The sequence below is a fragment of the Cryptomeria japonica genome, chromosome 9 (genome assembly GCF_030272615.1).
Source record: "Cryptomeria japonica chromosome 9, Sugi_1.0, whole genome shotgun sequence".
Taxonomy (NCBI): domain Eukaryota; kingdom Viridiplantae; phylum Streptophyta; class Pinopsida; order Cupressales; family Cupressaceae; genus Cryptomeria; species Cryptomeria japonica.
In genome coordinates, this window is record NC_081413.1 from 281501182 (window position 1) to 281516160 (window position 14979).

Below are 14979 nucleotides of genomic sequence, written 5' to 3' on the forward strand. Positions count from 1 at the left end.
AAAGACATTACCTATAGTACTGGGGCTTGTGATAGGCATGGTTCTGGTGAACTATGTATATGGTGACGTGCCCTGTAGAGGTATATAGCTCTCGACCACCGGAGCAGCATCTCATCCCATCTCATCCATATAGTAGGGAGCCATGGGAGCCCGTCGACTAAACTATGTATAGATAGCCATAGCCGCCCCATAGTTCAGATAGGGCATTCCCTCCGCTCAGCTCATAATTTCCTTCTTAGAACCCCCACCCCATCAATTATGAGGATGAAGTTCAGTTCAGGTAATCCCATCGGGGTAAACAAACTTTGATGTAATGAACCGGTAGAACTTACTCACCCCCTATTAGGCTACCTACAAACAGGCATGCATTTTCTCCTCAATCTAGGTTTCTTCAACAGGAAAAACGTTTTATCTTCAACTTGGAAGAACTTGTAGAAGCCACCGAAATTTCATGATAATAATAAACTTGGAGAGGGGGGTTTCGGTTTGGTATACAAGGTGGGACTGTACTCTAACCTTCACCTGAAGAAATATTGCTCAAGTAGACCAGGAAGTCTGTTAAAATAGACATGTAGGGATCTAATTTTGTTTTAATCTTTCAGGGAACAACCAAGGACGGTAAGCAAATAGCAGTGAAAAACTGTTTGCAAAGTCTAGGCAAGGGAAAGAAGAATTTCAGCACCGAAACCTTGTGAATCTATTTGGATGTTGCGTTGAGGGAGATGAAAGGTTGCTTGTCTATGAGTATTTACCCAACAAGAGCAAGCTTAAACAACGAACCCTAACACTAAAAGCTTTATTTTAGCACTGCGATTTACAAACGAAATGAACAGTTATAAATTTTGTTCTAAAAGCATAGAAAAACGAATACAATAAAAACGAGAAAAATTGTCCAAATTGTCGACTTGTTCAAAATTAAGGACCTTGTTTACAAGTATTTACCGTCTCTTAACGAACAAATCACAGTCTCCGTGGGCATTCACAAGAAATTTGAGTTACTTGATCCTCTTCTACAAGTTCCTACCTTCTTTTGCCCTGCAATTGCAATTAACTGTAAAAAAAACAAGTATATCTTCAGTGCACAATAAGATTCATCCAAATTTAAGCTCAAAAAGTCCAGTCACACAACCTGCATGCAGGCAGTCACACTAATCTACACCACAGGTGGAATGTAAACCCCAACCACGCATTGCATGAGCTATCGTAGAAAGCCTGTCGGGAAAAGAAGGGCGGCAATGAGAAATCCTCATTTTCGCGGCGTGAGACAATTCCGGTGGGGGTCAAACCCCACAAGGAATTGCCTATCAGCAAATGATTATTAGTATTAGGTTATATTATTGTTATCAATTATTTCACCATGAAAATTATTATTATTTTTGTTTTTTAAATAAATTTGATTTTTATAAAATTAAAATTTATATTTTTAAACAATAAATTATTTATCTACAATATATTTTTTTTAAAAAAAATTGATGTTATAAAAACACATTTATAAAAATGATAGATTTTATAAAATAAAAATAGATTTCTTTTATTTAATAAATAAATAACTTTTTTCAAATAAAATGATTTTCTTATAAATATATATAAATTTTAATTTTTTCAAATATAGATAATAAAATTGATACGAAACCGCACAATGGAGGGAATAGCGGAGGGAACAGCGTTTGCAGGGGGAAATTTGAATTCGAGAAATGGAGGGAACAACAATGCTGGTTCCTCTGGGTCTGAATCCACTGCAGCTCGAGGACAAACATCTGATGATGAGGATGGAAGACAGGATGGGGACCCACGAACATGGGACCCTCCTCCCGATCCCAAAAAATTAAAAAATATGCAAGATTCATGCCCCGAGGCGGTGCAGATCGATACTGAAAATACTAAGGAGGGGCGAATACCTAAACCATGGAATAGTCTCTTTGCTAGACATGCATCTGGTAAACCGATTGGTAAATCTTCTCTCCCCTTTGTGAAGGATATATCAGACAATAGAACAGGTAAACTTGCGATTGAGATTCTTGATTTGGTTATTCACCATAGCATCTCTTTAATGACTCTTTCTCTGGTGGGGAAATTTGTTGGACCCTGACCTAATATTGAGGATGTTAGATCCTTTGTTAAAAGAAAATGGAGAATGAAAGGACGGGTTGAAGTTTCTGCCCTGCCTCGGGGTTTTTTCGTGTTCTCCTTTTCATGCGGGGAAGATCTAGATGCAGTTCTAAGTGGAGGCCCCTGGATGTTTGGTAAATCATCTCTTTCTATTAGAAAATGGACCCCTAACATGGAACTAAATGACTCCTTTTTTGAATCTGCTCCGGTGTGGGTTAGGTTGCCTGGGCTACCATTGGAATACTGGGTGGAGGATGTTTTCTCAGGAATTGCTAATTCCTTTGGGGAGCTTATTGCGATAGACCCAATGACTGCAACTCGCAAGAGATTGGTGTATGCACGCATCTGCGTCAACATATCACAGAATATGGATCTCCAAGTACTATTGATATAAATTCCAAACTTGGGTTATGGGAACAAGCCATTGAATTTGAATCTCTCCCTTTTGTGTGTTTTTCTTGCAAAAAGCAGGTCACTGGGCTAAGGCTTGCCCCAGCAACCCTAAAAGACATATGATTAAAGAAAAAAATATTAATAAACCGATTTGGAAAGAAAAAAATAACAACAAAGACTGCAACAAGTTAGAAGAAAAAAGTGGAAATCTAGTAAATAAACCAAAAAATTAGGAAAATGACTCCATTGACCTTATTAAAGACCCTGCCCTGAAGGGGAACAAGAAGAATGAAACCAAGGAATTTGAGATCAAAATAGGCAATACCTTTGAAGCCCTTCAATCGCAAGAGAAGGAGAATGAAATCAATACAGAGACACTTGAGGATGGTGAGATTGAGGATATCACTGACTTTCATCATGAGGAGCTATATGAACCCATATCAGAGAAAGAAGAACCCTGTATAGGGAAAGAGTTTCAAGAACGGGAAATAGATATGGGAAGGAGTAATAAGTTTGGATCACCACAAGCAAACTTAAATGCTTTATTCTAGAACATAGAAGTGAATATGACCACTTCATCCCAGAAAAGAGAAAAGCTATGGAGCAACATAAAAGATGAATCTAGGGTAGAACAACAAGAAGAAAACACAACAGGAAATGGAAAGAAAATTAAGACCAAGAAGACAAGAGGTCCTAATGGAGTAAAAACTAGAACTAGATCTAAGGCAGATTTTGGGGCCTCAAGATCCCCATCGGGACGCAAAACTATGAAATGGCATAGGGACCAAGAGAGTAAACAAAACATAGCTGATGGAAGGCAGAGAACTATCAAGGAGTCCTGCCCCCAGGCTTCCAAATGAAAATAATATCATGGAACATCAGAGGCTTAAATGGTCTCAATAAATAGGATATTGTAGCATCGTAAATTGTATGCACTTGCTAGGGTGGTACAATTTCACACCTAGTTTAGCACCTGCCTTGGTGCATTTTACATTTTGCATTGCATTTCTCCTTTAGCACTTAATTAATCAAATTAATTAGGTCTAAGGTCCTATTTCATCATCCTTCACATCATAAAGTCGGGCCCTTTCATTAAAGTGTGCCCCTTTTCATGTTATTCCTCCAATACATCATCTAATCAAAAACCCTAATTAAGTCCTATTTTGAACTTGGGGACTTGATTTCGGGGGTCAAAACATCTCGAAATCACCTGTAACTTCGGGATTCTCTCCAAAATCATCATATCGGACGGCCCTGAAAATTTGGTGAAAAGTTGTCGGGACCATGGCGCCCGGAGTGCACACGGTCCCAGACATTTTTCCCGAAATTTTAGGAGCACGATCCAATCATAAAATAAAGCTTAACCCCAAGAAATTGGCAGGAGATTCAATCTCTAGGTCGGCCAAAAGACGAAATTACGACCTAGGGTTCATACATAAGAGCTCTCTTTCTTCATTTGAAAGGATCCGAATTTTGTTTTCAGGAACCTCATATGCAGCGAAAGAGCAGATCTTTGAAGACTTCAACAACATTAAACATCCCTCTATCAAGCATTTATCAATTCCATTCATCCATTTAGGGCTTGGAAGACATTGAAGAACAATAGGAGATTACCAACTGAAGATTGGCTTGTACCTCTCCCTTGAGGGTTGGGTATGATTTCATGTTGTTTTCATGTCTTTGCATAAGCTTCAATATATCATTTATTCATGCTTTAGATCACTTTGCATCTTGATTTAGAGCATTTACATTATCATTTACAAGCAATTAGGGTTTACTTTCTAGGTTGCTCTAGTTTGCTTACTTGCATTTTAGATCTTGCACACACACAAGGTCTGCACACACATTACTTTTACAATACAACTTGGCTATTCATGGAGGTGGAAATCACCGAAGCGGGGGTTTGACTAAGGCAAAACCCTATATAGCCGCCCAAACACCTTTTTCATATACAAGTGCAGGTTTCGGGACTCGGACGACGCCGCAGGTTGCAAATCCGGGAAAAGCAGGTCGAGACAGCACCCCACACCAAATTGCAGAGCAAAAGACCAGGACGGGCATGGGGCGCCCTGGTCCTGCCAAGACAGGGGCGCTAAGCGCCCTGGTCCCTGGGACAGAGGCGCTGGGCGCCCTGGTCCTCCTGACAAACAGCATTTCAGATAGTTTTCCAGAGTGCAAAACAGCAGTTTCAGGTGCAGTTCCAGGACAGTGGCGCCCGCGCCCCTGTCCCAAACATTTTCAGTCAAATTTTGACTCCGGGTACACATCTGCATTCTTGTTTTATCCTTGTGTTTACAGCTTTCCATTGTTTAAGTTCAATTTTGCAATCTTGTTATTAGTTCATACTTGCATTTTAGGGTTAGGAATTGAACTTGCATAATCTTACCTTTCAATTACAACAAAGGAATAGAAATCCTAATAGGTAGCCCGTGGCTCTCTCTTTCACAAAAAGAAGTAGCCAATTGTGTGATACCTCTAGGCTCTTTCGTATTCCGTAATGTGTGTCAAAAGGTAGGATTAGGGCATGATAACCTAGTCTCGCTTTTTCCCCCACACATTTTGGTGAACCCGACGTGAATCTATCATTGCTTCCTCTTGCATTGCATTTGTTAAATCTAGATCTAGATTTAGTGTGTTTTCATTTCATTTTCATTAAAAGGAAAAAAGAAAAAAAGAAAAAAAAGTGTGTTTCTTTACATTGTGTGTTTAAATTTCATGCAACTTTTATTTCAAAATGTCAGACTTTTATTTGCAAAATGTTCATGCTTATGATGATTATTATGAGTATAGCCAAGATGAATTAGATGAAGCTTTAGATGAGTTTTTGAACCCTAAAGATGCCAAACCTTCATTTTACCAAAAACTCATAAACCTTGTTACTATGCCATTTCGTTGTGATGAGAAAGATAAGTTGAATGATTCCTCTCAAGGGTACATTCCTATCAACTCTTCCACTAAATCTAGTAACATGGTTGTTTTCAACAATCCCCTCTATGAAGAGATATCTCCTTTTGAACCAAAAGATAAACCTTTTGATAGCTATGATCATACTTTGTTGGATGATGCTCTTGATGACTTTGTGGCTTTATCAAAATCTTTAAACAAGAACAAGACTTCTAAATTGGTTAGCATGATAAACTTGAATGAGCATAAAAAGCCTCTCTTTGAAGTCCAAGGTGCTTATCCTTCTCCCACCTTTCAAGTTCCTAAATCACCTCTCCTTACTGTCCAAGGAGGGTATGATCATGATTCCTTTCGTACTCCGAATAAACCAATCATCACTGTGCAAGGAAGAAAACCTATAAGTCCTTATAGTTATGCCAAGCAAATAACTAGAGAGAGTTATCATGCGGTTGCCCATACTTATCATACCAGAAATAATAGGCAGCCTAGTCCTCCTCCTGTTATTCCAATTTCTCTTCCGAATCCTCAACCAATTCTTCCGCAAGCTCCACGTATTTCACAAGTTCTTAGTAAGGAATATGATCTCATAGAACAACTTAAAGTTACTCCTGCTAAGATATCCCTTTGGGATTTGATTCAAACTTCTTCTGCTCATCATGGAATGTTACAAGATGCCTTGAAAGATTTGAATGTTCCTCCACCGAATACATCTAGTAATATAGCATCTTTGGTTAACTCTGTGATGAATCCTAAAGCTCAAATTGTGTTTACCCAAGATGAGTTGCCTACTAGTGAAATTCAACATCAATATGATCCCTTGATGATTGTGGTTATCATGAAAGACACTGGTATAAGACGAACACTAGTAGATAATGGCTCTGGTCTTAATGTGTGTAGCATTAATCTTTTGCATAAGATGAATGTGGATACATCCCTAATTGAGCCGGACTCTCGTCCTATTCGAGGCTTTGATAATGTGGCTAAAACTTCATTAGGTACTATCACCTTACCCATCACAGTGGGGCCTGTTACTTTGCCTACTCCTATCCATGTTATGTCGGGAAATCTAACATACAACTTGTTATTAGGGAGACCTTGGATTCACAGTATGCAAGCTGTCCCCTCTACATTGCACAGACAAGTTAAATTTATCTATAACAATAAGACATATACCTTGATAGGTGATACTAATTTTCAAGCTTGTTTGCAAACATCTACTTCTAAAGGGGGTTCTTCTAAGCCGTCCTCGTCTAGTGATGACTCTTTAAACAAGATACCTATCGATGAATCCTCGCTCTCTGATGATCAAAATTCTTTGGATGAGTCTGGAGCTCCTGAAGAAGACTCTTCTCGACTTGAAACTACACATAAGAAGGATTTTGATCCTGAGAAGGTTCTCGCAGATGACGATTGGGGATCCCTTGATTTTAATCCCACCTTTGCAGGTGAATATAAGGTTCCTTCTAAAGAGCTCAAAGTTGAAAAGAAGGAAGAAGCTAAAAATCAATCAACATTACCTGAGCCTATGAGCAATAATTTTGTGGTCGCTTCTCAAACTTCTTCTCCTCACACTTCTAATTCTGAAGAGTTTGACTCTTTGTCTTATGAAAAACCGCCTTCTCTTTCTGAAATGGCTTATCGTTATGGTCGTGGTTTTCGCATTTTTGCTAAGCATGGGTATCATGGAAATGGTCGTGGCACTCACGAACAAGGGATAAAAGTTCCTCTAGAGAATAATCTTCACAATTATGCCTTTGGACTTGGCTATAATCCCTGCAAGTGCACTAAAGCTTCTAAGAGACCGTGTATTAGTGTTAATGCTATTTCTACATCTCTATGTAGTGGGCACCCTAGAATGCCCAAAAACTAACCCCACTGCTGATAGGAATTTAGTCAAACAGTTTGCAGCCAACTCCTTATTCCTCCGTTTAATGTTTCAATGTTTTTTTTTTGTTTTTAAGTCTTTGCACAGGTATGAAACCACATAACATGAACTAAAAAGAATTTACAATAATAGGCAAGTTGGAAATTGAACTACTGCTGTTATAATATTATTTCCAGAATTAACAAAAATCAAATACATAGCAGGTTATTTTCAACTCACTAAATACTCCAGCATTTTGACATAATGTTCCAACCAAAGTTTCTAATTTTGCTGCTACACTAACATGAATAGTGCTGCATGAATAGTGCCAGGTGAATAGTGCCACGTGAATAGTGCCAGGTGAATAGTACCCACGGGAATAGTGCCGCGTGAATAGTACCCACGTGAATAGTGTCACGTGAATAGTACCCACGTGAATAGTGTCGCGGCCTGTAGCTGGAAATGCAACCAAATAATGTTGCTGCTTGTAGCTGGAAAAACACCCAATCTGCTTGTAAATGAAGCTGATAGCAAAGGATTCCAAAGGCCAAACCCCAAGGGAATGACGTCTAGAATGTCACAAGAGAGGATAGACGTCCTCTAATGCCAAGAACGGATCTGCAACTCACACACCAAATTCTTCTCATATTCCACCTTCCCAATGAAGCCACAAAAGCTCCCTTTTATTCTTTCTCCAAGGGGCGACCCAACTCACTCAAGCAATGTGAGATAAAACATGTTTCAATATAAAACATATTAAAATATTCACTTATGTCTCCCTTGGTTGCCCCTTTGATTTACACATATCTCCATAAAATAAATATTAAAGTAACACTTTAATATTTTACAATTAAATTAAATGTTACTTTAATAAATTTCAGGCATTAAAATATATTAGCAATCGGACTCCGAATAGCGTGAGTGATAGCTCGTCGGAAAGCTCTCGCCAAGGAGTATCAAATCCACTCACCAAAACTGGCCCCCGTTGTGTCCTGCTGACTTACTAAAAATAGTAAGTATGCCTGAAACTAAGTAAATCAACTTCGTTTTGGCCCAAACTGGAAATGACTAGGCCAAAACACTCCAGGATCCCTTTAAACCCTTCGTTAGCCCTCGGGACCATGTAGAGCTAGGCTAACGCACATATACTTGGTCAATCTGCTAGAGTGGGGACATTACAGTCCACCTCCCTTTGAAATTGCTTGTCCTCAAGCAATCTCAGTCCAGCCTGCTGTATCACCTGCTCATTCTCCCATGTAGCATCTTCCTCCGGCAGGTCTCTCCATCTGACCAAATACTCCTTCACTATCCTGTTTCTGAGTTTCCTCTCTCTGGTGTCCAGAATAGCCTCAGGTACTAACACGAGCTTCCCCTCCTCATCCAAAGGAGGTAAATCTGCAGAAGGTACTACACTCTGACCAATAGCTTTCTTAAGCCTAGACACATGAAATACATTGTGCACCCGACTGCCCTCTGGAAGCTCAAGCTCATAGGCGACTTCGCCCACTCTGCGAATCACCCTGTAGGGACCATAAAATCTGGGCTTCAACTTTTCAGCTCTGCTCTTCTTGAGTGATGACTATCTATATGGTTGTAGCCTCAAGTAAACCATATCCCCTACCTCGAAACTGCGCTCTATTTGGTGCTGATTAGCGTACAATTTCTGTTGATTCTAAGCCTGCTGTATATTCTCCTTGAGCACTTTCAGGATGCCCTGACTATCCTGCAATAAGTTTTTGGCTTTGGGCACTCTGTTGTCCCCCAAAACTAAATCCATGAAGCTAGGTGCATCATAACCATAGAGTGCCATGAAAGGAGTCATCCTGATGGACATATGATAAGTGGTGTTATAACAATACTCTCCCATATGCAACCATTTGACCCAAGCTTTTTGCTGTGCAGTTACATAGTTCCTCAAATATCCCTCCACCCATTTATTCACAATCTCTGTTTGTCCATCTGTCTGCGGATGATAACTAGTGCTAGGTGTAAGATCTGTACCACACAACCTAAACAGCTCCCGCCAAAAAACACTCATAAACTTACTATCCCGATCACTGACAATGAATCTGGGCAACCCATGTAACCTGAATATCTCTCTAAAGAAAAGATCTGCCACCTGTGCTGCTGTGTAAATGGACGGAATAGCAAAGAAGTGAGCGAACTTCGTCAAGCGGTCCACCACCACATAGATGCAATCCCTTCCCTGCACTCGTGGTAACCCAGTGATGAAGTCCATCGAAATACTTTCCCATTTCCTATTAGGAATGGGCAAGGGCTGTAATAAACCTGCAGGAAATGTGTGCTCTCCCTTATTCTGTTGACAAACCGCACACTCCCTGACATACCTCTGAACATCATCCTTGAGCCCTCTCCATGAGAACCACTCTCGGATCTGCCTGTAGGTCTTGAAGATCCCCGGATGCCCAGCTGTGGGTGCATCATGAAATGCCTTTAGTATCACCTCTCTCAAATGTGATGACAGAATCAAATAAACCCTGTCCTGAACTCTGATTAATCCATCTATCACCTCATAGCGATCATCCTGTATAGTACCTAAAATCAATCCAGAAGCCCAAGCATCTCTGACATACTCTGCTATAATCTGATCTCTCCAATCTCCTGAAATCTCTGCCAGAGCACATAAGTGAGGTCTCCGAGATAAGGCATCAGCCACCACGTTTTTCTTACCTTTGACAAACTCTATGCCAAAGTCATAAGCCTGCAATTTAGTAACCCATTTCTGTTGCCGGTCATTAAGATCACGTTGGCTCATGAAATATTTTATGCTATTGTGATCAGTTTTGATCACAAATCGTCTGCCTACTGAGTTTGATCGGAATTTGGCCAATGCATGCATTATGGCCAACATCTCCCTGTCATAGATAGAATAGCTCCTCTCAACACCTCGGAGCTTCCTACTCTCGAATGGGATGGGATGTTTCTCCTGCATCAATACTGCCCCTATCCCATCACCTGAAGCATCACACTAAAGTTCAAATGGCTTCGTGAAATCTGGTAGAGCTAAAACCGGACAAGATGACATCACTTTTTTGAAGTGGTCAAAACATCGTTGCGCTGCTTCTGTCCATACGAAGGCTCCCTTTTTAGTGAGGTCTGTCAAAGGTGCTGCAGTCTGTGAAAACCCCTTAACAAACCTCTTGTAAAACCCGCATAAACCAAAGAACCCCTTAAGTTGTGTGAGGTTCGTGGGAGTAGGCCAATCTACTATAGCTCTAATCTTTTCAGGGTCTACTCGAACTCCATCTGCACTAATAATATGCCCAAGGTATAGTAATTCTGTCATACCAAACTCACACTTAGACTCCTTGGCATATAAAGACTCTCTCTCTAGGATAGATAATACCTCCTCCAAATGTTGTGAATGTTCCTCCCAGGTCTTACTGAAGACCAAGATGTCATCAAAGAAGATCAAGACAAATCTCCTCAACTGCTCCCTGAATACCTGGTTCATACAACTCTGAAATGTAGCGGGTGCATTGGTTAGCCCAAATGGCATAACCATAAACTCAAAGTGGCCATAATGACATCGGAAGGCTGTTTTCTCAATGTCCTCTGCTCTCATCCTGATCTGATGGTATCCGGATCGCAAATCAATTTTGGTGAAGAAGCATGCCCCATGCAACTCATCAATCAACTCATTAATCCTAGGAATGAGATACCTGTTTTTAATTGTTTTCTTATTCAGTGCCTTGTAATCGATGCACATGCGCATTGTCCCATCCTTCTTCTTTACCAAAACTACAGCTGAAGCAAAGGGGCTTTTGCTAGGCCTGATGTGCCCCATTTCCAACAACTCCTTAATTGCCTTCTCTATCTCATCTTTATGTTTCTTAGGATGACGATAGGGAGTGATCATCACTGGTTTGACTCCCTCCTCGAGCTCAATAACATGCTCTGCACCCCTGTCAGGAGGAACCCCATGAGGAATATCACTGAATACCTTGGCATGCCTGTCAAGAATCTTCTGTATATCTGATGGATGACTCTTCACCCGAGGCTCAGGTGAAGTTGGCATAACTAAGCACTCTGTTGCCCACTCTATGTCATTATGTCGAAAAAATCTCTCCATTCTCTTCAAAGAGACTACCCTAAAACTCCCATCTGAAAGTCCCCTGAGAACAACAGTCCTACCCTCATGCTGAAACCTCATTTCCAACTTCGCTAGGTTGAAAGTGAACTCAACCAGCGATGCCATCCATGTCATACCGAGGATGACGTCATAATCTCCCATGTCCACAACGTAGAAATCATCCTCCAACTCATAGCCATCTCCAAGTCTAATGTGAAGATTTGAAACCTTCTGAGTACATAATAGCTTTTGGCCATTAGCCACCATGACCCTAAAACCATCATGCTCCTCTATCTGTAAACCTCTCCTGACTACCAACTATGTATCTATAAAGTTATGTGTAGCCCCAGTGTCAATGAGAGATATCACTTTCTGCCCTTGGATAGTACCCCTGACCTTAAATGTGATTGTCTTTTGGGCCCCTGTCAAGCGTGCCAACGATCTATCATCCTTAGGAATGCTGCTCTCCTCTATCATGTTACCCTCATCTGAATCAGAGTGCTGATCCTCCCCCTCTGACTCTGACTCCTCTGCTGAAAAATACTCCATTTGATTTGCCTTAGCCCTGAGAGGGCATTTATGAGATAAGTCCCAAGGCTCTCTACACTGGAAGCACAGTTTCTTCTTTCGAAGTTCATTCAAGGTTTCACTGTCTAGTCCTTTTGATCCTTCTTTGGGTTTGTTATACTCTTTCTGAAATGGTTTTTTGTCTTTGTCTTTGCGGTAGGAAGAATCTGTTGAATGGTATTTTCCTTTGTATACCGAAGGGGCTAAATCTCATGCCTTTTTAGTTGCTTCTGCTAAGGTGAGTGGATCATGTCCCTTCACCCAACCACGTAATGGATCAGCAAGCCCATCACAAAATAACACCACCAATTTCCTAGGAGAGATATCAGTAACAAGTACAGACAAACGCTGAAACTCGACGATGTAAGCATCCACTGACCCTGACTATTTTAACTGTGCTAGCTCCTTGAAATGTAACTCGGGATCCCTAGTGTCAAATCTCTCAATCAATCTTTCTGTGAATTCCTCATAGGATGTAATCTGATTATGCCCCAGAGTCACCATGCCATGATGCCACCATTCATGCGCAACGCCGTCCAAATGCATAGCCGCATACTTGATAGCCTCATCCTCAGGCATAGGATTTAGCTGCAAGTATGTATCTACCTTCTACACCCAAGCTCGTGCAGTCATCTTCCCTGAAGCATCATAATAAGGCAAGGAAAGTTTTCCAACTTTCTTCCTCAACTCAAAATTCTGATTCCTCCCTCCTGCTCTAGGCATATGTCTCATCCTCAAGTCCATATAATTTCTGAGGGAAATATCTGCCTGAAACTCGGGTCCACTGGCCTCCCAGTCCCTCCTGAACTGACCCTGTAACTCAGTAATCTGCGGTTCGTTCACTGGTTGAACCGGATCCCTAGGTGGAAAGGTGGGTAGAAGAGGTCTCGAGCTCGTTGTTCGAGCTGGGTGTGCAATGTGTCTAAAGTTATCCACTTCAATTCCATTGTTGCCATGTCCATTATTACCATTAATGTTATTTTCAGGGCCATTGTTGTTGCCTCAGCCTCCATTATTATCATTGCCCCTATTGTTATCGTTTCCCCCATTGTTATTGTTTCCATTGTTGGCCTCACCTGGATTAATATTAATGCCCATCTGTTTAGCCATAAGCTGCAACATCATGTCCATTCGCCTATTCTGCTCCTACTGCATACGCTGCCCTTGCTCTAACGTACCCAGCAACTGTTTGAACATTACCTCCCCCTAATTTGGAATGATATTCCTCTCATCTCGGTCACCCATACTGCTGTCCTGATCGAAGAATATTTCCTCTATATCTGTATGACTGGATTCTATGTCCACCTGCACGGATGAACTAGACTGCTCACTCTGACTATCCGAATTTCTATTTTGTCTGGCCCTGGTATTGCGAAAATTATAATGCCCCTGTCGCATGCTCAATCATACATTCTGGACCTGTTTTATTTCTGCAATATGTTTTGGTGAAAGTTTCCCACAAGATGGCAGAATCTTCTGCTCTGATACCACTGTAGTGGGCACCCTAGAATGCCCAAAAACTAACCCCACTGCTGATAGGAATTTAATCAAACAGTTTGCAGCCAACTCCTTATTCCTCCGTTTAATGTTTCAAAGTTTTTTTTTGTTTTTAAGTCTTTGCACAGGTATGAAACCACATAACATGAACTAAAAAGAATTTACAATAATAGGCAAGTTGGAAATTGAACTACTGCTGTTATAATATTATTTCCAGAATTAACAAAAATCAAATACATAGCAGGTTATTTTCAACTCACTAAATACTCCAGCATTTTGACATAATGTTCCAACCAAAGTTTCTAATTCTGCTGCTACAGTAACATGAATAGTGTTGCATGAATAGTGCCAGGTGAATAGTGCCAGGTGAATAGTACCCACGGGAATAGTGCCGCGTGAATAGTACCCACGTGAATAGTGTCGCGTGAATAGTACCCGCGTGAATAGTGTCGCGGCCTGTAGCTGGAAATGCAACCAAATAATGCTGCTGCTTGTAGCTGGAAAAGCACCCAATCTGCTTGTAAATGAAGCTGATAGCAAAGGATTCCAAAGGCCAAACCCCAAGGGAACGACGTCTAGAATGTCACAAGAGAGGATAGACGTCCTCTAATGCCAAGAACGGATCTGCAACTCACACACCAAATTCTTCTCATATTCCACCTTCCCAATGAAGCCTCAAAAGCTCCCTTTTATTCTTTCTCCAAAGGGCGACCCAACTCACTCAAGCAATGTGGGATAAAACATGTTCAATATAAAACATATTAAAATATTCACTTATGTCTCCCTTTGTTGCCCCTTTGATTTACACATATCTCCATAAAATAAATATTAAAGTAACACTTTAATATTTTACAGTTAAATTAAATGTTACTTTAATAAAACTTTAGGCATTAAAATATATTAGCAATCGGACTTCGAATAGCGTGAGTGATAGCTCGTCGGAAAACTCTCGCCAAGGAGTATCAAATCCACTCACCAAAACTGGCCCCCGTTGTGTCCTGCTGACTTACTAAAAATAGTAAGTATGCTTGAAACTAAGTAAATCAATTTCGTTTTGGCTCAAACTAGAAATGACTAGGCCAAAACACTCCAGGATCCCTTTAAACCCTTCGTTAGCCCTCGGAACCATGTAGAGCTAGGCTAACGCACATATACTTGGTCAATCTGCTAGAGTGGGGACATTACACTCTATCAATGGAACACCCTGAGTACATTGATGAGGATCCTTCGTGTGCCTGTGCTTTGGATGTTTTTCCTATCGATGATGCTTTAGCTGAGTTTTTAGGAGCATATGATACTCTTCCTCGTTATCATCACAATAGGGGACTCCCTTATTGTTTGAACACTGAAGCCTATTTTGGAAAAGAGATTGATAATGATGAGATTGTGAAAGAATTCCCTCAGTTAAAGGATACTCCTCAACAAAGTAATCTTCTCATAAGTGACACCACTAATGTTAAGATGGATCCTTGCAATGAAGAAAAAGTTATTAAAATTGGAAAATGTTTGGATGAAGAGGAACAAAAACAATATGAAGATTTATTGCATGAAT